The sequence below is a fragment of the Pogoniulus pusillus genome, chromosome 4, assembly GCF_015220805.1.
Source record: "Pogoniulus pusillus isolate bPogPus1 chromosome 4, bPogPus1.pri, whole genome shotgun sequence".
NCBI lineage: Eukaryota > Metazoa > Chordata > Aves > Piciformes > Lybiidae > Pogoniulus > Pogoniulus pusillus.
Genome location: NC_087267.1, coordinates 12,677,879 through 12,701,042, shown reverse-complemented (window position 1 = coordinate 12,701,042; position 23,164 = coordinate 12,677,879). Strand labels below are relative to the sequence as shown.

Here is a 23,164-nt window from a genome sequence, read left to right as displayed (position 1 = left end):
TTTCCCAGCTTCCACAAGCACATTATAAGGGAGTAACTGCGATAGTGCAGAAAAGCTTGGATTGACATTTTAAGTTAGTTTGACTTTCATCACAACCCTTTTTTCAACTACAGGAATGGACTCCCTCTCCAAAGCATGCTTGGTAAAATGGACAAAAATCTGAGAATTATACAGCTAACTCTTCAGAACCCTTTCAGAAAGTGCTAGTTTGCATTTTAGTATTTAGTATTTACTGCTCTTTCAAAGCACACTCCATCTGTTAATCTGCCAGCCACAGATCTTTTGAAGATACTTGGAGGAATGGCAGTACACACTGCATGTTAAAACCTATCCATTAGGACAACCAGGCACCTGCCAGAATGCTGCATTTTCAATTAATTTAGTAATAGCCACTTTTATTTATTAATACAGCAAGTAGGAAAAAAATGCTGCCCATTAAAAACCAAGGAAAAAAAAAACAAGCAGCTGCTCCTGAACAACAAACTCTCTCAGCAGGGAACTAGGTAATTTCCCATAACTGTAAATGGCTTCTACGGGGCCTCAGGTAAACATTGTGATGGTAAGAAAGTCAAGGGATGAAGGAAGCACAATCATATGGGAAACAAAGCATCACAACGGGAAAACATTTAATCCAAAGGTGACTACCACCTCTGCAGTTCCTTACTAGCAATTACAGTGTCAGTATATGATTCAAACATCCTTCTTGAGCTTTGTGTTACTGGCTGCAGTTAGACACAGCCCATCCTACACAAATCTTAGTGATGTCTCCTGTCAGTGCCACACAGTGTTCCTTCAAGACAGCCAGCTGCTGGGCACTGAGGGCACTTGACTTGCAATGCTCTAATTTCAGTATTTATCGCACACTAAAGTGAGTCACAAGAAGTCAGCTACTATGCTCAGTCTTGATGACATTCGTCTATGCAGGTTCATTATTCTCCCTATGTCTTTATATCTCCCACCTCTTTCCTGAAGCTCCAGCCATAAATCATGGCACATCATGTACTCTAAGAGTACACAAGTGACACTCATTCTCCTTCAAAACACATGCACCTCTGTTGCAGGGGCCAGAAGAGTTTTAAATTAGAAGTGCAACCAGAAAGAATAAAGTTGCACAGCGTGAAGTGTATCCTGGCATTCACCGATACAGACTCAAATGCATTCACCGATGCAGACTCAAATGCTCGATGAGCACCAGTGGAATTCACACAGTGTCACAGTATCACCAAGGGTGGAAGAAACCTCACAGATCATCAAGTCCAACCCTTTACCACAGAGCTCAAGGCTAGACCATGGCACCAAGTGCCACGTCCAACCTTGCCTTGAACAGCTCCAGGGACGGTGACTCCACCACCTCCCCGGGCAGCCCATTCCAGTGTCCAGTGACTCTCTCAGTGAAGAACTTTCTCCTCACCTCGAGCCTAAATTTCCCCTGGCATAGCTCGAGGCTGTGTCCTCTTGTTCTGGTGCTGGCCACCTGAGAGAGAGAATTAATCAAAACACTAAGGGTTCCAAGTGCCCCAAACTCTCTAATGGCTAGAACACTTCTATGCGCCTAGGGGTAATACAAAGTGCCAGATTTTGAACCTGTCTCCTCATATATGTGGTGGCAAGGTATCTCCTTGTTTCACTTAGGCTGTCAGCAGGCTGCAGGAAGTTATTCTGGAGCAATGTAGATGGTTATCAATGTGGCAATTGCCTTAGACACTGTCAACATAACCATCAGTGTGAGCTGTAAGAGGCAGGTTGTGCATACCCAAGTGCACCATTGTACCAAAAAAAGCCATCTCAAGTAATCAAAAATAGGCTCTAGACACCGTAAGTTCCATTGCCACTATAGGAAGAGTGGTTCAGAAAAGAAACAGTGAAACATGACCATTAGTAGCAACTGATTTTTTTATTTTAAAAAAAGAGTGTAAACCCAGGGATTTTTCTAGTGTTTTTCCAAATATCCACAGGTAGTGAGAGAAAAATCAAAACATGTATGAGAATGGCCTAATATACTGCTTACTCTGGGAGCGATGTAAATTAATCAAGAGGTGGATGTGAATGACAGAACTTCAATAGAGCAGGGATGCATGCCAAAAGATGCATCATTGTGCAGCTACTTTGTATCAATAGCAGAAGCACTACACAGACCAGAAATATTTTACCTTTATACACAATGTTGGTAAGATGCTACCAAAAGGATTCACACACTCTTCAGACCATAACTTTCAAGCATGTTGAAAAACTGGATCAAAAAAAGAAAGACTGGAGAAAAGAGGTACAGTGAATTCTAAAACTTACCTGTTTAACTGATTTAAAATAGGACTGAGAGGAGACCTGGTCACACACTACAGATATCTTCAGGGGGGAAAAAAAAGGCAAGCACTGAGATAGAAAGACTCTAATCCATTATGGAAAGGTATAAAACCATCATGAGTCAGAGCTAGAAACTTTTGCACCAGAAAAGCAGCATGTTTCTCAGAATAGCTTTTCAAAGGAAGCAGCAGATTCACTGTCCATTTAAATTTTTAGTTCTTTAAGAAGATTTTAGACCTGCAGATTCTCCCACATGAGATGCAGAATGTGTATATCCTTTAGTGTGTGCTATTAACAGAGGGTAGGAATCTCTGGGGTAGCACATCTGAGCATTGTCAAACTCATTAATGTTCAAAACTAGGTACCATTTCATGAACCCCAAGATACAGGCAGTCATACTGCATAAAACAAAGCCTGGAGGAGTGGGAAGCAAGCTTGTCTCTAAGAGAAGGTTATGGGAGGGATTTTACCTCAATCACAGGATGCCTTTCAGTAAGCCGTGTGACTAGGCACTTGTATCCACATAAATGTCAGGTACTCAGGAGGCAGGGAGCTGAATATACACCATTTAATTAGTAAAAATACAGCCTGACCATTAATTCTTGTCTCCATTTGTCTGGGAAAGTCTTTTAGCAGTATCACAGAAGCACAGAATGTCAGGGGTTGGAATTGACCTCAAAACATGACGAAGTCACAGAATCACAGAACTTTAGAGGTTGGATGGGACGTCCAGAGATCATCAAGTCCAACTTCCTTGCCAAGGCAGAATTACCCACCCTGCTCAAGGAGGACCATGTAGAGCAGGTCACACAGGAACTCATCCAGACACATTTTCAATGCATCCAGAGAAGGAGATTCCACAGCCTCTTTGGGCAGCCTGTTCCAGTTTCTGTCACTCTCACGGTGAGAAAGTTTTTCCTTATGTTCAAATGGAACCTCCTATGCTCCAGCTTGCATCCACTGTCCCTTGTCCTATCATTGGACATCACTGAGAAGAGCCTGGCTCTGGCCACCTGACACTCACCCTTCTCATTTTTATAAACATTAATGAGGCCACCTCTCAGTCTCCTTCAAGCTAAAGAGATTCAGCTCCCTCAGCCTTTCCCTAAAAGTTCCACTCTCTTAATCACCTTCATAGCTTTGCACTGGACTCTTTCAAGCAATTCCCTGTCCTTCTTGAATGGAGAGGCCCAAAACTAGACACAGTATTCCAGATGTGGCCTAACCAGGGCAGAGCCTAAGGGGAGGAGAACTTCTCAAACCTACTAATCACACCCCAGGATGCAATTGGCCTTCTTGGTCACAAGGGCACATTGCTGACTCAAGGTCATCCTGTTGCCCACCAGGACTCCTAGATCTTTTTCCCCAGAGCTGCTCTTCAACAGATCAGCCTCCAGTCTGGACTGGTCCATGGGGCTGTTCTTTCCCAGGTGCAAGACTCTGCACTAATCTTTGTATTTCGTTCAATTTCTCCTGGCTCAGCTCTCCAGCCTGTACAAATAGGACTTGGATCCATCTTGTCTTTCTAACTACCTATCTGACTATGATGCACAAACAAGGAGAGAACAGGTGCAAGAGAAATAATTTATCTGTCTTTGGTCTTATAATACTTAGATATAGCACACTGTCAACAATGATTATTATGGGGACCAAAACTGCCCACTGGGCTTAAAAGATTATCAAATGATGAGAACAAAAGAAGTTTTCAGGTTTCATTACATGCACATGAAATCACAGTACAAAGAGTCACAAAACATTGGTGCAGAGGAATACTTCTCCTGGTTTAGGTTAATTTACCTAAATAATATAGGAAAAACATTTTTCTGTGGAATTCTGGGATCATACAAAACTACACTTATAACATAGATGGCCTGAAGAATGAACTGCTAGGAGGACTTCTATTTAAAACATGCATTCTACTGAATCCCTGAGTTATCCTAGTTTCAATCTCTGTACTATGTACCAGAAGGGACTCACACAAGTCTCCTGATGGACAGAAGAGAGGCCAAAAAAAGAGAACAACAATTGCCTCAAACAAAACTGACAAAGCATTCATGTAGAGAGTTTATTTTTACACTGAGGCTGAGCCTTAATGAGAGGAATCAGCTATCCTGGAAAGTTTCTCTGTAATCTAAGGATTAGAGCAGATCAAATTGGTTCTTTTCATATCTACTCCAACAAAATTCCATTTCCTTTTGGTGGTTTACTATAGCAGTTTTCTCCTTGAAAGCAAAGAACAACCAAACCAAAGTCAATTGCTTTTTGTTAAAAGTACTGAAAGTTAAACTGGTTAACAGATCTTAGAAATCATTAATTTAATACATTTAGTGCAACTGTTTAAGTCAGTAGAGTAGGTTCCAATTAACATTTTTAGAAGCATATTTTGTGCAATATTCTCAGAAACAGAATAGCTATTCCTATGGTGACAAAAATTCAATATTTGTATTTACTGCCTGTGAGCCTCTGCAAATTCAGATGTTCTATGGGACATACTTAGTGCTGCTGTGAATGTGCAGACACATATTTTTCAATGACCCTCGAAAATAACAAGGCAAAAAATCAGGCAATAGGCTCAATCATAAGAAGCCTGAAAAGAAAAAATCTCATTCCCTAAGGACAGAAATAATTTTATCTTTGCCTTGAGCATGCACTTAATCCACCAATAAACTCAAGACTGGTAACTGGCTCAGCTGTTACCTATATTGTCACCTTCCTGAACAAAACAGAGACAAAAGAGAGGAGATGAGTCATGATGCAGCTGCAACACACAGCATGAAACTAATCCCAGATGAACGGCATAATTGTGAACAGTTACTAGCACACACCAAATTAGGTAGGATTAATAAATGGTTCCATCAAATAGATGGTATAATTAAGTAAAAGAAGTTAATCAGCCTGTGATTTATGTACATAAAAGCATTTAGACATGTCAGATGTAAACACTGCATTAAAGAACCATGTACACAGCCATATTACATCCTGATGAAACATTAAGCCAAAAGAACTCTGGAACTGTGAAAAACAATGTAATGCTTCATTTGGTTATCAGTGTTTTTATACAGGAGACAAAAGTTAGCACTCTGAAGCATTTATTTTAAATTGCACCATGTCCCTAAACATCTCAATATACTTTCTGTATCTATTTAGAGGCAGATTTTGTAAAGACTATTTATTTTCTCCATTAGCTGTGCTTGCATCACATATCCAGCAATGACAACCTTGTGATTTACAGTGAATTACCTGGCACCTGACTTACTACTTCCTAGCAGTTTACTTTTGGACAGATTGGTGTACTTCATTTGTATGAGCACCGAGTCACAATAGGTTGTTCTACTGGTTTAAATGAGGTCACACTAAGGGTAAGGCACTCCTTAAGGAAATCTATATAACATAATCTGACTTTATATCCAACCTTGTGTGTTCAGAAGCTGACACTCTCTGTAAGTCAAAGTCTGGAATCTTTCTTCTGTAAAATTTCCATGAGATAAATTTTACAGATGAAACATTGCTTGTTATGAGGTTACAGAAAATCATTCTTGTTTTACTCAAGTCTCCCAAACCGAGTAAAGACCTAACAAACTCACATTGTTTTATGCATTGCATCAAATCCTTCAACCGTGAAGCAACTTTTGACATACATAAGAATATCAGGCTGGGGTCTGAGTGGCTGGAAAGCAGACAAGAGGAAAGGGACCTGGGGGTACTGATAGATAGTAGGCTGAAGATGAGCCAGCAGTGTGCCCAGGTGGGCAGGAGAGCCAATGGCATCCTGGCCTGCATCAGGAACAGTGTGGCCAGTAGGACAAGGGAGGTTATTCTGCCCCTGTACTCAGCACTGGTCAGGCCACACCTTGAGTCCTATGTCCAGTTTTGGGCCCCTCAATTCAAGAGAGATGTCGAGGTGCTGGAACGTGTCCAGAGAAGGGCAACAAAGTTGGTGAGTGGCCTGGAACACAAAGCCTATGAGGAGAGACTGAGGGAGCTGGGGTTGTTTAGCCTGGAGAAGAGGAGGCTCAGGGGGGACCTCATTGCTGTCTACAACTACCTGAAGGGACATTGTAGCCAGGTGGGGGTTGGCCTCTCCTCCCAGGCAAGCAGCAACAGAATAAGGGGACACAATCTCAAGTTGTACTTGGGAAAGTATAGGCTGGATGTTAGGAGGAAGTTCTTCACAGAGAGAGTGATTGGCATTGGAATGGGCTGCCCAGGGAGGTGGGGGAGGCACCGTCCCTGGAGGTGTTCAAGAAAAGCCTGGATGAGGCACATAGTGCCATGGTCTAGTTGACTGGCTAGGGCTGGGTGCTAGGTTGGACTGGATGGTCTTAGAGGTCTCTTCCAACCTGGTTGATTCTATGATTCTATGATCTCCTCTGTCACTTACCTACATACATAAAGGCCCTAGTACAACATATGGATTACAACTTCCCTTAACAATTATGTATTAATTAGACAAATGTGGGTAATGGATAGAATATTTCAACATCTGAAAACGTGCAGATGGCACTGTAAATATGTATATGGTTTACAGTCAGTACATTCTTTAGTGAGAATTCAGTAATACTCTGCTCTGCATATTTTTGGCTCTCCATTCAAAAGCTCATGACAGGCAGAAAGAGCATATCTTTCAAACTCTTTTTTTTTTAATAGTAATTTTCATGCATTCTAGAAATGAGAAACGAGATGAGAGGTAACTTTAAAGCTATTGTTAATCCTGAATATCTTAATTATAACGTATGTCTGGCAAGTAAATCAGGGCTGGTGAAATGCAGATCACAAATGTTTAGCCACAGTGCCCTCTAGCTGCCTTAATTCTAATAGTGTAACTTCAACATAGCTTTCCATACAGAGAGCGAAAACTCCCTCGATTAATACCACTAATACAAAAGACCTCATCACTGCTAGAGAAACTACAGGCTACACTACCTGTGAGCCATCTACTTGGTTTCCCTTATCATGATCATCCACCCACCCTGCCCCTAAACCAGGATTTTTTCTATCTTCCAATGAACAAAATCTGTTTTCTCATTGAATTTCCTACCCTGAAAAATACAAATCAGGAAATCAGACTGAAGAAAGTAAAAACAGATTCTGCATTTTTTTATTACAACAACCCAAACAACATCAACAGAAAGAATGAGGTTTGACCTTACACCACTTTTTGCTTCTGTGTGCAATCTACACTGTCTGTTTTGAATCAGAAAGAACCAGTAAATATCAGCAGATCCGGGCTGACCTACAAAGGTAGGCTGTTACATAAATGTGAAGACCAGGGTCACTTTTCAGATGACACCAGTCAGTTGCAAACAGATACAAGCAGTTTATCACATATTTGTCTAATCCAACTGCCTTAGGGATGTGTAAGGTCACTTTTCAAAGCCTGCATCTCCCAAACACTGTCTGACGCATACTTGTTTTCCTCTTACTTCTCCTGTCTCCTGAGATAAACATTTCGCAGGCTTAAGACCTCTTAAACCATAGCCTCTGAAAACCTACTAAAACTTCATGTGCTTGGTGTGTTACATAAACACTCCTTCACGACTGTGTTCTCTCAAACAAGATGCACCTAGTTTCTCTGTTAACCATTAATGGACAAGATGATTTACATACATGGAAATTTTTTTAACCATGGTCATTTTTATTTCTAATAAACCTCAGGCAAAACAGGATCTTTAGAAAACAAAGATTCATTTAAACTATGCTGTAATGAACTCCCTTAAGTCTGAAGTCTGATTGATGCTTTGGACAACACAAAGATCCTCCCTGCCTTTCTTTTCCCAGTTGTGACAGTTTGGGTATTACCCCCTCTCCCCCCACACACACACACTTATTAAATCACCCAGACTAGACTCAGCCGAGTGGGAAGTTGAAGAATTAAGCTTTATATTTGCATCTTAGCACAATATACAAGCAGATATTTACAATATATACAGCTATATACAGAAATATACAAGTAATACAGAAACACAACAGCCCTCCCAGAAACCAGAGTCCCCAGGAGGGGCTCCTAACCACCCTTCCACCCCTCTACCTTATCCCAGAGTTTGCCTTATGTGCAAGGTGAGTTTGGAGGATTGGCCAGGGGGATTAAAAAGCAGAAGGATTAGTTACACTGAAAGCAGGCCAGGGAGAAAACTACAGGCACCCAAAGACACACAGTGACTGTATTATTCTTGTTGTTATACATCTCAGCAAGCCTATGAGCAAGGTAGACATCACCATTGTTTCCTTTTCACAGCCTATAATCTAATTTCTCTCATTAAAATATGCCAGATAGCCTCAACATAGCACACCAGTGCAACTTCCTCTCACACATGGTAGTGCATAGCCTCTCTTCACAGCATGCACTGTGGCTCTTCACCCCCAAAATAAATAAATTACAAAACTCCAATCTTTGTCTCCAAATAGAGTTCTGTTTAAAATCCTCTATCTGCTGCCATAAGTCAATATGCAACAGTTATTCACGGCTGATAACTACATTGCTCTTCACCTGCTCCACAAACATTTCTGTTCAACTAAATGTCAAGTTTCCACTAACAAAAGAGATGGTCCCTTTATGATACAAAGAGTAATGAATGTAAAGGTTAAAATTAGGAACTGAACTGAGAAAAAAATGTTGACAAGGTATAATTTGTGCAAAATACATTAGTATTAAATATGAATTATATAATAAATACTATAAATTAGATTATAATCTGTGCAAATACAATAGTATTAAATATAAATTCTATAACAAATACTATAAATTAAATTAATGTGGAACTATGCTGATGTTAATTCAGCAAAGGAGGGTGACAGGTAGTAACCTTTGGTCTAGACAGGAAATCTGTTACAATGAAAGATAATAGCAAAACCCTAAGCAATCCTGACAACTCCACTGTTTCATCATTAAGCATCTCAAGGCAAAGCATAGTGAACATTGGCCAACTGCCCAAAATCTGAGCACAACTCTCATCAATTTTTTTGTCTCAATAGACTTTCTTTGGAAAGTGGCATACATGTGGTATATGCATCCTGTTGACCATTCTAAATCATGTTGTATTACTTATTTCCTCAAACACCTTTTTATAGCAAGCGGTGGGATTTCCTGCTTATTCTGGAGAACAAGGAGCTCTTCTGACACACCATTTGCTTTTTTCTGGTCCTGTGGCATTCTGAGACTGTTTGCAGCTCCTGCATGGAACCAGAGTCCTGACAAGAGTATCTAAGTTCTTAATAATTGATAAACACTTCTTTCAGATTTATTCTTTTATTCTAGAATTTGCATATTTTTGAATTTTACTTCCAAGACTTTACCTTTCCTTTGATTGTTAGGCTCATTTTAAAAGACAAGTCTTGATTTTGTGCCTGCAGTAGAAACACTTCCAATTTACTATGGAATTTCAGTCTGTAACCTCTACAATAGATTCCAGCTAGAAGGCAGTACCATAAGATAGGTTGATTTAAGTGCCACGGAGTCTGCTCTAAAATGAACACACACTGGTGATCTCAAGCCTCCCTTTGGGAGTCTGGGATCTCCAACCAGATCCTTAGATATTCCCAGGGAACTTGCAAGAGATACAATGCCTCTCCGTTTCCCAGCCACTGTGTTTTCCCTTAAAACAGTAACAATTTATTGAGAGGAAACTCTAGATTAAGAATTGTAGAGGTCCTAGCAGCATTTAAAAGTTTCTAGCCCAGCCTACTGTAATTTTTAATCACAAAATCACAGACGGTTTGGGTAAATCCTGAGCAGAAGCCTGCAGTAAACAGTAACAAATTACTTACTTTCACTCTGTTCTCATTTTAAAATGAAAAGCAGCTGGAATCAGTAAAACCAGATGGAAACATACAATGATATGCAATGTTCATCCCTACAGAATTCAAGCAATGTCTCTGACACCGTGTACTCTGATCATTTACTGTGAATCACGTCATTTACGCAGCTGTAATAGAAGTCGAAGCAGAAGAGGAAGAACTCAGATCTTAACATCCACTGTGTGGAAATATCCTAGAGTATGGCTTTTCTCCTGAACACTGGATGCATTCAGCAACAGGTTAAAAGCAAAGTTCTCCCCCTCAACGATGCCAAAGGAGGACACTGAGGGGCAAACTCATTAATGTTTATAAATACGTAAAGGGTGAGTGCCAAGAAGATAGAGTCAGACTCTGCTTGGTGATGCCCAATGGCAGGACAAGAGGCAATGGGTGGAAGCTGGGGCATAGGAAGTTCCATGGAAATATGAGCAAAAGTTTTTTTCACTGTGAGGGGACAGAACACTGGAACAGGCTGCCCAGTGGGGTTCTGGAGTCTCTCTCTCTGGAAATATCCAAACCCCACCTGGATGTGTTCCTGTGTGATCTGGTCTAAGTGATCCTGCTCTGGTAAGGTATCTGGTATCTTTCAAGGTCCCTTCCAGCCCCTAACATTCTGTGGTTCTGTGAAATGAGAAATGAGCATTTGCTCTCCATTTCTTTGAGAAGATAGACAATTCTTACAAAACAAAACAAACACAAAACCAAACAAAACCAAGCCAACCAACTAACCAAACAAACCCCCCACCAACACCCTGAAATATCTGGAAAAAAAAAAAGTGGATGTTATTGAGTCATAAGAAATGATCACAGCTAGATTTATTATGAAGTGTTATGCTTTAGATTCAATAAGCAGAACACTCCTGACAGTAAGTTGAAACTTTAAAGTAAGTTTTCAACTTAGTGACAGGATTTTTTTGTTACAATTTTTTCCATCCTAACTTAATTTGACACTTTTCTATGCATAAATGAAAAAAAACAACATTTCAACATAGAATGTTTCTAGTGGGCAAATTTTGTGAGGAAGTGATTTTTAATCATCAATAATATAACTCTGAAAAAAGGCTAAAAGATGCCTTTGCAACCTCAAGTGCTATGTCTTGCTACATGAGACCAGAGACTAAGTGGAATATTTGCAGCCCTGGAAACATCCAGGCTTTCAACCTTTTAAGGTCCTGTTCAAACCAAAACATTCTATGATTCCATGTTTTGAAGTCTATAATGTAAGGTGTCCTGAGGCAGTCTTGCAAACCTCAGTACTAAGCCCAAGGAACATAGTACCTGAAGGTCACTAATAGCTGGTGTCACAGAACCAAAACTGCAGGTTTCTACCACTGCTTTCCTAAGCAGAGTGGACCTGCTGTATGGGGAGGTGTCAGAAAGTTCTCACCTTCACTCCTCTAAGACAAGATAAAAGGGCCTTTACATATTCCCCCACTCTGCTTAGGAGCAGAGTGTTATCCTCCTTTACTTCAGACGGGTAAGTGCTATAGGAATATTAGCCTTTTTAGCCTCACATGCATTTTAAGGCTAGAAGAAGGTTCTTTCATTCTGTTATCATTCATTCACCACTGGAGAACTAATTGCAGGTGTCAAATGCTGCTGTTACCTGGTATCAATTTATGTTCTCAGTTAGAATTGTCAGATAGACTGGAGGTATTACAATGGGTCACCTGAAAGAAGCAGAACCCATTGTGTACCTTTACATTGCAGAGCATGTGTCCCTGAAAGCTATTTTATCACAGGGTTTTTTAAAAGGGTTGCTTCCATTTAGATAGATTTTAGCCATGTCATTTTCAATCTTTCATTATAACTTTTACAACCAGCTGCGCTTTCCATCACAGTCATGCTGATTCTTTTCCAGTAGAAATGCCTCTAAAAATAAATTCCCACTTTGCTAGGTGAGCATTGGTAAGTAGCAAAATATTTCTAGCCTAGATGCACGGTACTGAAGAACTTTCTGTAAGAAATCTCTGCATGGAAAATTTTCATCTTGGAAAATGTGACTATTTTATGTTAATATTTTTGCATGCATACGTGAATACTAATTCAGCATGCAATCTTGGAAACTTAGAGTCATAGAATCAGATTTCTCAGGGGTGGAAAGGACCTCACAGATCATCTAGGTTCAAACCCCTTGCCATGGGCAGGAACACCTCACACTAGATCAGGTTGCTCAGAGCCACATCCAGCCTGGCCTTAAAGACCTCCAGCGATGGGGCTTCCACCACCTCTCTGGGTAACCTGTTCCAGTGCCTTACCACTCACATGGTGAAGAACTTCTTCCTAAGATCCAATTTGAATCTACCCAATTCTAACTTTGCTCCATTCCCTCTAGTCCTATCACTACCTGACATCCTAAGAAGTCCCTCACCAGTTTTCCTGTAGGCCTCCTTCAGATATTGGAAGGCCACAATTAGGTCTCCTTGGAGCCTTCTCTTCTCCAGAATGAACAACCCCAACTCTTTCAGTCTGTCTCCACAGGAGAGGTACTCCAACCCTCTGATCATCCTCATGGCCCTTCTCTGGACATGCTTCAGCATGTCTATATTTTTCTTGTAATAAGGTCTCCAGAACTGGACACAGTACTCAAGGTAGGGTCTCACCAGAGTGAAGCAGAGGGGGAGAATCACCTCCTTACAAGCTCATTCACTCCTAAATTGCTGAATTCAGTGTTGCTTATACCTAAGTTTTACTTAATTGAAAAAATAAAAGGAAAAGCTTCAAATAATAGACTCACAGTAATGTCTTTAGGGAAAAGTATAATCTTCAGAATATAAAAGAGACTTTTTCTTTTTTTTCCAGAAAGAGACATATATCATTAGAATTCATCTATAGGAATATATATATATATCTCTGTAGGTATAGGAATATATATATCACACAGTATCACAGTATCACCAAGGTTGGAAGAGACCTCATAGATCATCAAGTCCAACCCTTATATATATATACAGAGAGAGGAATATATATATATATAGGAATATATATTTATACCTGTATAAATATATAAATTTGGAGGCCTGTGGATGTGGTCTATCTGGACTTCAGCAAGGCCTTTGACACTGTCCCCCACAGCAAACTGCTGGCTAAGCTGTCAGCCCATGGCTTGGATGGCAACACTCTATGCTGGGTTAGGAACTGGCTGGAGGGCCAGACCCAGAGAGTGGTGGTGAATGGTGCCACATCCAGCTGTCGGCCAGTCACGAGTGGTGTCCCTCAGGGATCAGTGCTGGGCCCCATCCTCTTTAACATCTTCATTGATGATCTGGATGAGGGCATGGAGTCAGTCATCAGCAAGTTTGCAGATGACACCAAGCTGGGGGCAGATGTGACTGGGTTGGAGGGCAGAAGGGCTCTGCAGCGGGACCTTGACCGCCTGTACAGATGGGTAGAGTCCAATGGGATGGCATTCAATAGCTCCAAGTGCAGGGTGCTGCACTTTGGCCACAACAACCCCATGCAGAGATACAGGCTGGGGTCGGAGTGGCTGGAGAGTAGCCAGACAGAGAGGGATCTGGGGGTGCTGATTGATACCCGCCTGAAATTGAGCCAGCAGTGTGCCCAGGTGGCCAAGAGAGCCAGTGGCATCCTGGCCTGCATCAGGAATGGTGTGGTCAGCAGGAGCAGGGAGGTCATTCTGCCCCTGTACTCTGCACTGGTTAGACCTCACCTCGAGTACTGTGTTCAGTTCTGGGCCCCCCAGTTTAGGAAGGACACTGAGATGCTTGAGCATGTCCAGAGAAGGGCGACGAGGCTGGGGAGAGGCCTTGAGCACAGCCCTACGAGGAGAGGCTGAGGGAGCTGGGATTGTTTAGCCTGGAGAAGAGGAGGCTCAGGGGTGACCTTATTGCTGTCTACAACTACCTGAAGGGTGGTTGTGGCCAGGAGGAGGTTGCTCTCTTCTCTCAGGTGGCCAGCGCCAGAACGAGAGGACACAGCCTCAGGCTGTGCCAGGGAAAATTTAGGCTCGAGGTGAGGAGAAAGTTCTTCACTGAGAGAGTCATTGGACACTGGAATGGGCTGCCTGGGGAGGTGGTGGAGTTGCCATCCCTGGAGGTGTTCAAGGCAGGGTTGGACGTGGCACTTGGTGCCATGGTCTAGCCTTGAGCTCTGTGGTAAAGGGTTGGACTTGATGATCTATGAGGTCTCTTCCAACCTTGGTGATACTGTGATACTGTGGTATTGATTTACAAACACAACCAAGAGCATTCTAAAATATACTGTTTCTCCTTCCACAGACTATCCCTACAGAATGGACAAGGTGAATACCTTAGTGGATGTAACTCCATTTTACCTTGATAATCCTGAAAAGTCCATATTAATTATAATGCTTTAGCACTAGATTTAGCTGAACAATGGCAATATGGAGATAGATGTGGGTATATTCATTATTACAAAAAATATTGTCATTAATTTAACAGTTTTATTTCTGCTGTATGGTTCAGCTATAAGTAGTTACTTGTACATTGTTCAAAATGATATCTGAATTCTTGAGGAGTTTTGGACTGACTGTTAACTTTCCCAAGCAACCGCTGAATGATTTATTCAAAACAATAACTGCATCAATTTGCTGTAACTGGTGTTTTGGCTTCTTATTCAAGCATGAAGTTCCTTTGGGTGCTGAAACTACATAATAAACAGTTTTGGCACAAACACAAAAAAATATGTAAAAAGGGTAATGAATCCTGTCTCAAAACTCTGCATACTGTTGCTGCATAGCAAATAAAAACACCCACTTCAAAATCTATAGGTGAATGTAGTGGGAAAAGAGGTTTAAAATGTGTTTCTATTAAGAAGGATGAAAACGTTTGGAGACACTCTTTGTTATTTACCAGTAAAAGAAAGCAGTGTCTTGCAGCTATTACCAGGCAAAAATCCTGGATCATACAGAAATTGAAGAACTCAAAACCTGGCATGAAAACTCACAGAGACAGGAAACCACAAATGTATATTAGTATCCATCAAACAAACAGATAAATAAAGCAAGCATGAAAAACATTAATCTCCTCAGTATTTTTTTTCTACACTAAATTTCCTTTATGAAATCCTAAAAAACTACTCCTTCCCTCTGAAATTTACTAGAGATTAAGGTTTTTCCTGTACCTCCCCTGGCACAACTTGAGACTGTGTCCCCTTGTTCTGTTGCTGGTTGTCTGGGAGAAGAGACCAACCCCCACCTGGCTACAGCCTCCCTGCAGGTAGTTGTAGACAGCAATGAGGTCACCCCTGAGCCTCCTCTTCTCCAGACTAAACAACCCCAGTTCCCTCAGCCTCTTCTCATAGGGTTTGAATTGAGAAGCCCAGAACTGGACACAGTACTCAAGGTGTGGCCTGACCAGCATGTCCATCCTGGAAACCAGAACCAGCAACCAGAAACAGGAAGCCTCTCCTGTTACAATCCAAACTACAAGCCCCGTGATACCTTGCTCCAGCCAGCACGTTGGTTTTAAAGCCAGCATGGTATCAGCATGGTAACTGAACACTCAGAAGCAGATTCAATTGCCTAATCCCATGACACCACTTCAAGACTGCAGCCATTTAAATTCTGGGAGCAATATATTAAACTTTCACAGTATCACAGTATCACAGTATTATCAGGGTTGGAAGAGACCTCACAGATCATCAAGTCCAACCCTTTACCACAGAGCTCAAGGCTAGACCATGGCACCAAGTGCCACGTCCAATCCTGCCTTGAACAGCTCCAGGGACGGCGACTCCACCACCTCCCCGGGCAGCCCATTCCAGTGTCCAATGACTCTCTCAGTGAAGAACTTTCTCCTCACCTCAAGCCTAAATCTCCCCTGGCGCAGCCTGAGGCTGTGTCCTCTTGTTCTGGCGCTGGCCACCTGAGAGAAGAGAGCAACCTCCTCCTGGCCACAACCACCCCTCAAGTAGTTGTAGACAGCAATAAGGTCACCCCTGAGCCTCCTCTTCTCCAGGCTAAACAATCCCAGCTCCCTCAGCCTCTCCTCATAGGGCTGTGCTCAAGGTCTCTCACCAGCCTCGTCGCCCTTCTCTGGACACGCTCAAGCATCTCAATGTCCCTCCTAAATAGGGGAAACCTGCCACAGTCTGTGCTGTTCAGAGTCTACATGTACTCTAAGGGCATCCCTGCTTTTTACATGTTGTTTGGGAAAGTCTCAGGATGACCCTGAAGGATTAATCTCTGAGAATGGCACAGAGTACTTCTGAATTTGAGATAATTTCTTTCAGTAGTTCACAAAAGTTTGAAGTTTCTGAATCTCACAATATAAGAGAATTGTATTTGCCAACCCAGTAGAGACAAATATTAAGCCCTTTGAAACAAAACAAAACAAAACAAGCAAACCAAACCAAACAAACAAACAAAAAAAACCCTCACCAAACAAGACAAACAGCAATATAGGGTTTGCCTTATGGCATGACTACAGTATAGATAAATAACTAAAAGAAATATATACAAAGGATACACAAACATAAAGGTCGTGAAATGTATGGATGGGTAGACGGAAGGTAGTCTGAACGTTTAATATAGATGAACTGTGGACCCTGAAGTTTTGTGGAACAGTAACAGAAGTTAGGGAAACACATTCCTATTTGTTCCTAAAAGCTCTCTAGAAATTATGTTAATGATGAGTCATCCTTGACTCTTCAAAAAGCAGTCAAACACATGAAAACAGAATCCTGAATAGGATCTGGTACCATGCCTACAGTAAGTACACACTTCCAGGGACACAACAATCTGTATGTAGCTGCAACTGGGAAAAAGGGAAAAGGAATAGCAACTAATTTGATAAAGGTAAAGTATCTAATAGAAAGCTATATACATAATATAGCTTTAATAGAAAGCTGTTTTATGTGTATAGACATTTCCTTGTTTCAGCTTCTTAAATGAAATGCAAACCCTATTTAGTATCACAGTATCATAGTATCATCAGGGTTGGAAGAGACCTCACAGATCATCAAGTCCAACCCTTTACCACAGAGCTCAAGGCTAGACCATGGCACCAAGTGCCACGTCCAATCTTGCCTTGAACAGCTCCAGGGACGGCGACTCCACCACCTCCCCGGGCAGCCCATTCCAGTGTCCAATGACTCTCTCAGTGAAGAACTTTCTCCTCACCTCAAGCCTAAATCTCCCCTAGCACAGCCTGAGGCTGTGTCCTCTCGTTCTGGCGCTGGCCACCTGAGAGAAGAGAGCAACCTCCTCCTGGCCACAACCACCCTTCAGGTAGTTGTAGACAGCAATAAGGTCACCCCTGAGCCTCCTCTTCTCCAGGCTAAACAATCCCAGCTCCCTCAGCCTCTCCTCGTAGGGCTGTGCTCAAGGCCTCTCACCAGCCTCGTCGCCCTTCTCTGGACACGCTCAAGCATCTCAACGTCCCTTCTAAACTGGGGGGCCCAGAACTGAACACAGGACTCAAGGTGTGGTCTAACCAGTGCAGAGTACAGGGGCAGAATGACCTCCCTGCTCCTGCTGACCACACCATTCCTGATGCAGGCCAGGATGCCACTGGCTCTCTTGGCCACCTGGGCACACTGCTGGCTCATGTTCAGGCGGGTATCAATCAGCACCCCCAGATCCCTCTCTGTTTGGCTGCTCTCCAGCCACTCCGACCCCAGCCTGTATCTCTGCATGGGGTTGTTGTGGCCAAAGTGCAGCACCCTGTACATTTCTCAATTGCAGGTTCTAATTGGCCCCATATTCACTAAATCACATAAAGTCGTCTTCAAAACAAATCTTAATTAAAAGTAATGAAATGAGTATTTTTTTATTCCAATGAAATTTCTGCTACTAATGTAAACTGTGCTGCAATTTCACACTTCTGGGAAAGAAATTATCAATAAGGGAAGGTAAAAATACTCCAAAAAGATGTACTCTCTCCTCCTGCTTTACAAGAGCAACTGAAATCCTTTGACAGCACAGGTAATACATTCACACCAAACTCTTTCCCGACACATTCAGCACTCAAAAGAAGACAATCTTGACAACTTGCATTATTGCTATAGTAATGTGACAATTAGCATCAAAAGAAGAAATGGTTTGTGTCTACCATTTTAATGACACTTTACAATGTTGAATAATGATGTATCCTTTGGTCAATTGAAAATTGCTTAATCTACAACAAGCCTGATGAAATTTGCAAGACAAGCAGCCCAAACTGATGTTTGAGTGTCATATGGGAAGTACATCACTGTGTTGCAATTTTAAATATCAAAGCATTAATTGCTGACAAGGGTTCCCCAAGGAGAGAATGGATTTCCTTTAGGCAATATATTATCCACTTAGAACAACCAGAAAAACTTCAGCATGCACAGGTACTGATTTAAGATTATCTTAGTGTATCAGGAATATAAAGTCACACATAACCAGGGGGAGGAGGGAGAAAGAAAAAACATGGGATAGTCTCTGGACAGCTCAAGTCCCAGAATTTCTTTGCAGAAAATCACAATAAATTAAGGGCTGTGAATTTGCTTGTGGCACACAAAAATCCAGAGAAAAACTGTCCTAGAAAGGATCCCTGTTAAAATGTGCCCTTTGCTGCCACCACGTGGGCCTTGAAATAAACACCAGGAATATTTCCCCCACCCCTCTGTAATCTTCTTTCTCATCTGATTAAAACATAAAGTTTCTTCTTATCATTTATGTTGCAAACACAGTGTTAATCAATTAAGTTCTGTTTCTTATCTGTTAGGTGCTACTCAACTCGAAATCGCTGCTAAATTCAAGAATCTAAATGACTTCAGCTAACAAATAAACACGAAAGTAAGTGGTACTTTGCTAACAGATGTACAAGACCTGCACTTAACCTTACCTGTTCAGATACCACAAAGTTAATTGTTGTTGCAAGAGTTCGCTGGATCGGGAACCACACAGAACTCCAAGCATTACCCAGAGTTAATGAATAGCTGTCAGGACAGCACCTGTATTAGAGTACATAAGGCCTGAACGGCATGCACAGAATGGTTATGATTAAAATAGATGCTGTTCTAGTACAAAAGGGCTCCATGCTGATGGGCAGCTGAGACAGGCATTATATATTAAATACATACTGAAAAGCATCACAACTCTGAGCAGCAGACAGAGTAGGATTCTGATGAGGTTTGTTTGGGGTTTGGTTTGGCTTTTTGGTGTGGTTTTTTTTTTACCATGCAATACCATAAAACATTGCCATAAAATTCCATGCTATTCTCACATCATCCTTGTGACTCTTCATTGCAAGAAATCCTGTTATTCTAAAGGGTTTTAAGAAATTCTTCAAGCTAGATGATGGCTCTAGCTTCCTAGAAATCCCCTCTGCAAAACAAGCTGCATGTTAAATCTTCTGAGGGCTTTACTTTGACACACTTGGTTCTGAGCTACTTTCACAGACATCAGGTTGCAGTCTGCTGCAAATGTTCAACAGCACTCCTGCTTATAAAATTCTGCTGCTTCTAACAGAAGCCTTGGCCAGTGTTACTGGTCTTCTCCAATAACCAACTGTATTATTAAAAATGTCCAGCATAAGATAGTATAAGCATTTAAAGGACCAAATTCACTTTGCCAAGGACCATTAACAATCTCATGCTCAGGACTGCAAGAACATGGCCATACTGATCAAGACTGGGTTGTGGGACCCCAGACATGGCCAGTAGCGCACAATATTCACAGGTAGGTTGCACAGTGACCTCCCTAAATGAACACGCAGACTGATGGCCACACAACTACCTTGCAATGCATTCATAGCCCCGGTGTGACTGGGTGACACCCAAAAATGGTGCAACCACTGTTCTTTGTCATTGATGATCGTGGTGTGCTGATGGTGTTCATGCTGCTCAGTCTCACCCAGTGACCACAGACAGCACTCTGATTGAGCTTCCAGGCAATCTGTTTTCCCCTCTTCAGAACACTGGTCAAAGAAAATGTTGCAACGAAATTACAAGAGTTGAGAAAACACTTCTGCAGAAGGGAAAACAGCAAAGCAGAACTTGAGTACCACAAGAGAGTAGTCACTATCTTCTCATTGTCTGTAATCATGGAAGAAACTTCTATTCACTTTACACTGGACAGTGTTGATGGAAATAGCACTGAGTATGAAATAAGATCTCCAAACAGTCTCCCACAGCTGTTTCAAGATGGATGAAGGAAGGACTTCTTTTCAGCCACATCAGGACAAAAAACAGTGTATCGCAAGGAAAGTGACAGTGACAGATTTGACACAGATAGCCACTTTACATGGCAACTAGACTCTTCCCAAGACTACCTGGGCTTGCTGTGCAGAGGGCCATTGTGTACACGTGTGATGGACCACAACATGAAAGACATTGTGCTTCAGCTCATGTGCACAAAATCACCACAAGACTTGTAGCATGAAGAGCAGATCCCAGGGCAAATGTACATCACATCATGTTGTATCCCAGTCCCTCTTGCAATGTATCGTATCACTGAATAACACAAACACACAGCCAGAGAGAAAATACAACTGGCAGATGTTATTGGCAGTGCCCTTCTTGCACTGAAAATTCCGAATCATTGAGATAGTTTAGTGGCCTCACTCCCACTGTGCAGATCAGCCACACACAGCTCATCACACAAGATAACATTTTTTCTAATCCTTTACAATTGGTTTTACTGCTCTCCAAGTACTTAAACTATTCCAAAACAAATCTCTCCTTATTTGAGTGTAAAGCAATACTTAAAGTTACTCTGACTTTTGCAGGAACAGCTTTTTCTGCATTATTCTCACAGCAGCCTTGACCAGCCCTGCTCTCTAATGCCTGCAGCTCCACTCTAAATTGTCTTCACATCTATAAACCTGAATAACAGCTGAAATTTTCCTAACTCTGGAACATTTTCACATTTATCTCTCTCTCTCTATTCCATATCTTTCTTGAGAAGAACCAGGCATAACAATCACCTTGCTCCTGAAACCTGTGACTCGACCATACTTGGCCTTCCATCAGTCACTCTGACTAGGCATGGGCCCTGTGCCCATCTTGGCTTCTGCTTAACTGTTTTCAGGGATGAGAAGCAGTAAGAAATAATATCTGCAGACCATTTTCTTGACAGCTTTTCAGAAATGTTTCCTCACCAGACATTCAACTGTGAGTACCAGAGTAATGTCATAATGTGCAACAGGCTAGTGCCATAATCTGCAAAGTCCTTAAAACATGACTGAAAAGAGAAGAGGGACTTTAAAAGGTACATTCCAATCCATCACAACATTTTCAGTTCAAATAGTCACGCTTCCACACCTCTGTAATATACCTTCAAATTTAAAGTAACTTGTTCAGCTTTTGCTCTTCCCAGCAAACAGCCCCTACCACTTTAAAGCACTCCTGGCACAGCTTTCTTGAGCCCTGAACAAAATAGTGCTTCTGCTGTGATCATTCACGCTGGCATGCACATGCAAGACACGTGATTCTCCTAACTCATGAGCCACAACAGGATTTTCATTGATGACATCAAATATCCAAAATAAAGACTCTTCTGCCAGCTCACAGGGCAAAATGAAATCAGACACATGGCAGGGAGCAAACACATGAGGAAAAAAAACCCAGTATTTTTCATTTAGTCTTGTAGACAGTAATTGTAAGGCTCTTACAGCCCTTGTATTAGAAAGATGCATACTCTGGATGCTTGTGTTTCATAGCAGTTAGCAAGAACGAAGGTCAGGTTGTTTCTACAAAGACTGTAACCTCCATATAGCCAGACTCTGACCTTTATCATAGAAGTCTGTCTCTCTGCTGTCAGTCATTTCAGTAAGGCACAGAGGTGCTTGTTTACACCAAACCATAAATCACAAAGCAAACAGCTTTCATGAGGATTACATTTATATTACATTACTCATGAAAATACAATTCACTCTTTGAAATACCTTATCATAGCAACATGTTGTAGTAGCAATCTTCTTTTCAAAAGTACTACACTTTGTTCCACCTCAACTTTGGGAAGACTGAATCAAGGGCTCTGTTTGCCTGTGCAGTTTGAGACTGGAACTGTTTGTTTTCTATCTGCTTGCTTCCTTGTTGCTGGAATGGAGGCTCAAAACGGTTGCAACAAGCCTTCAGTCCAATTCAAGAAAGGCAGCATATTTCAGCACAGCATGGTCAGCTTCCCAAAATATTCACAGCAAATTTAGGGCTGGAGCACAAGCTCCAGGAAAGGAGACGCTTCACCCCACAGAAAGTAAGAGGGCAGACTGGCTGACACCAGCTATTTCAGTACTAGGCTGTGACTATTTGCATGAACGTGGATGCTGATTGCCACACAATCTCCTCAGTACAGCTAATGGAAACTTGTAACAGATACTGGGAGCAAGAATGTTGACTAGGAGAAATGAAGTCTGATCTTCAGACATGAGTCAAGCTTTCAAAACTGTAAATGCTTAGTCTAACAGCTAGTTATAGTTTATTTGAGCATTAGAAATGTCAAATATAAATCCTAACATATTAACAACAGCATGACTATGCAAATAAGGAAGCCAGAAACCTGCAATGCTCCCACTCTCCTCATTTCAGGGATGATTGTTCTGCCTCTTATTAGGCACCTATTCATACTTAGCACAGCATTACAGTGATCATTTCCTAAACGATTCTGCTACTGTACCTGCCTTGCCCGAATCAACACAACCAGCCTTTGTGACACAATCTTGTATTAGCCCAGCTGGTCTATGTTTTGATTCATTCAGTGACATCCAGTCTGCCTCCTACTCACCTTTTGGTTTATGTCACCATGGTAACGGGACTTTATACAATGTGTATTTTTGTTGACACACTGAAAATACACAACACACCACACCCCAGCCCACTAAATAACTCTTTTGGTATGGCTCTGATATGCTGCCAAAAACAAGCAATTCAATTATTTGCACTGTTCTTCAACTCATATATATACATATATATATATATATACTGGGTTTCAGATGCTGTCTTGCCTTTCATAACACAACTGTGTATTTTTGTCCAATGAATTCGTTCTGTGTGTATGTAATAACATAGCTTTTGATTGGCAAATCAGTACATGAAAGTGTTAATTTTGAGATAACAGAAGAAAGCAATTCTTATTAAGTCACAAATATCACTATAAAAAGCTCCCTTTAAAATAAAT

The 23,164-nt window shown here is 41.5% G+C and overlaps 1 protein-coding gene across 5 annotated transcripts in view; it reads right to left on the bottom strand.

The window, feature by feature from the left end:
• TMEM117 (transmembrane protein 117) overlaps window positions 1–23,164 on the bottom strand; it is a 336,585-nt gene that overhangs the window by 274,033 nt on the left and 39,388 nt on the right. The gene's annotated exons all lie outside the window — the stretch shown is intronic.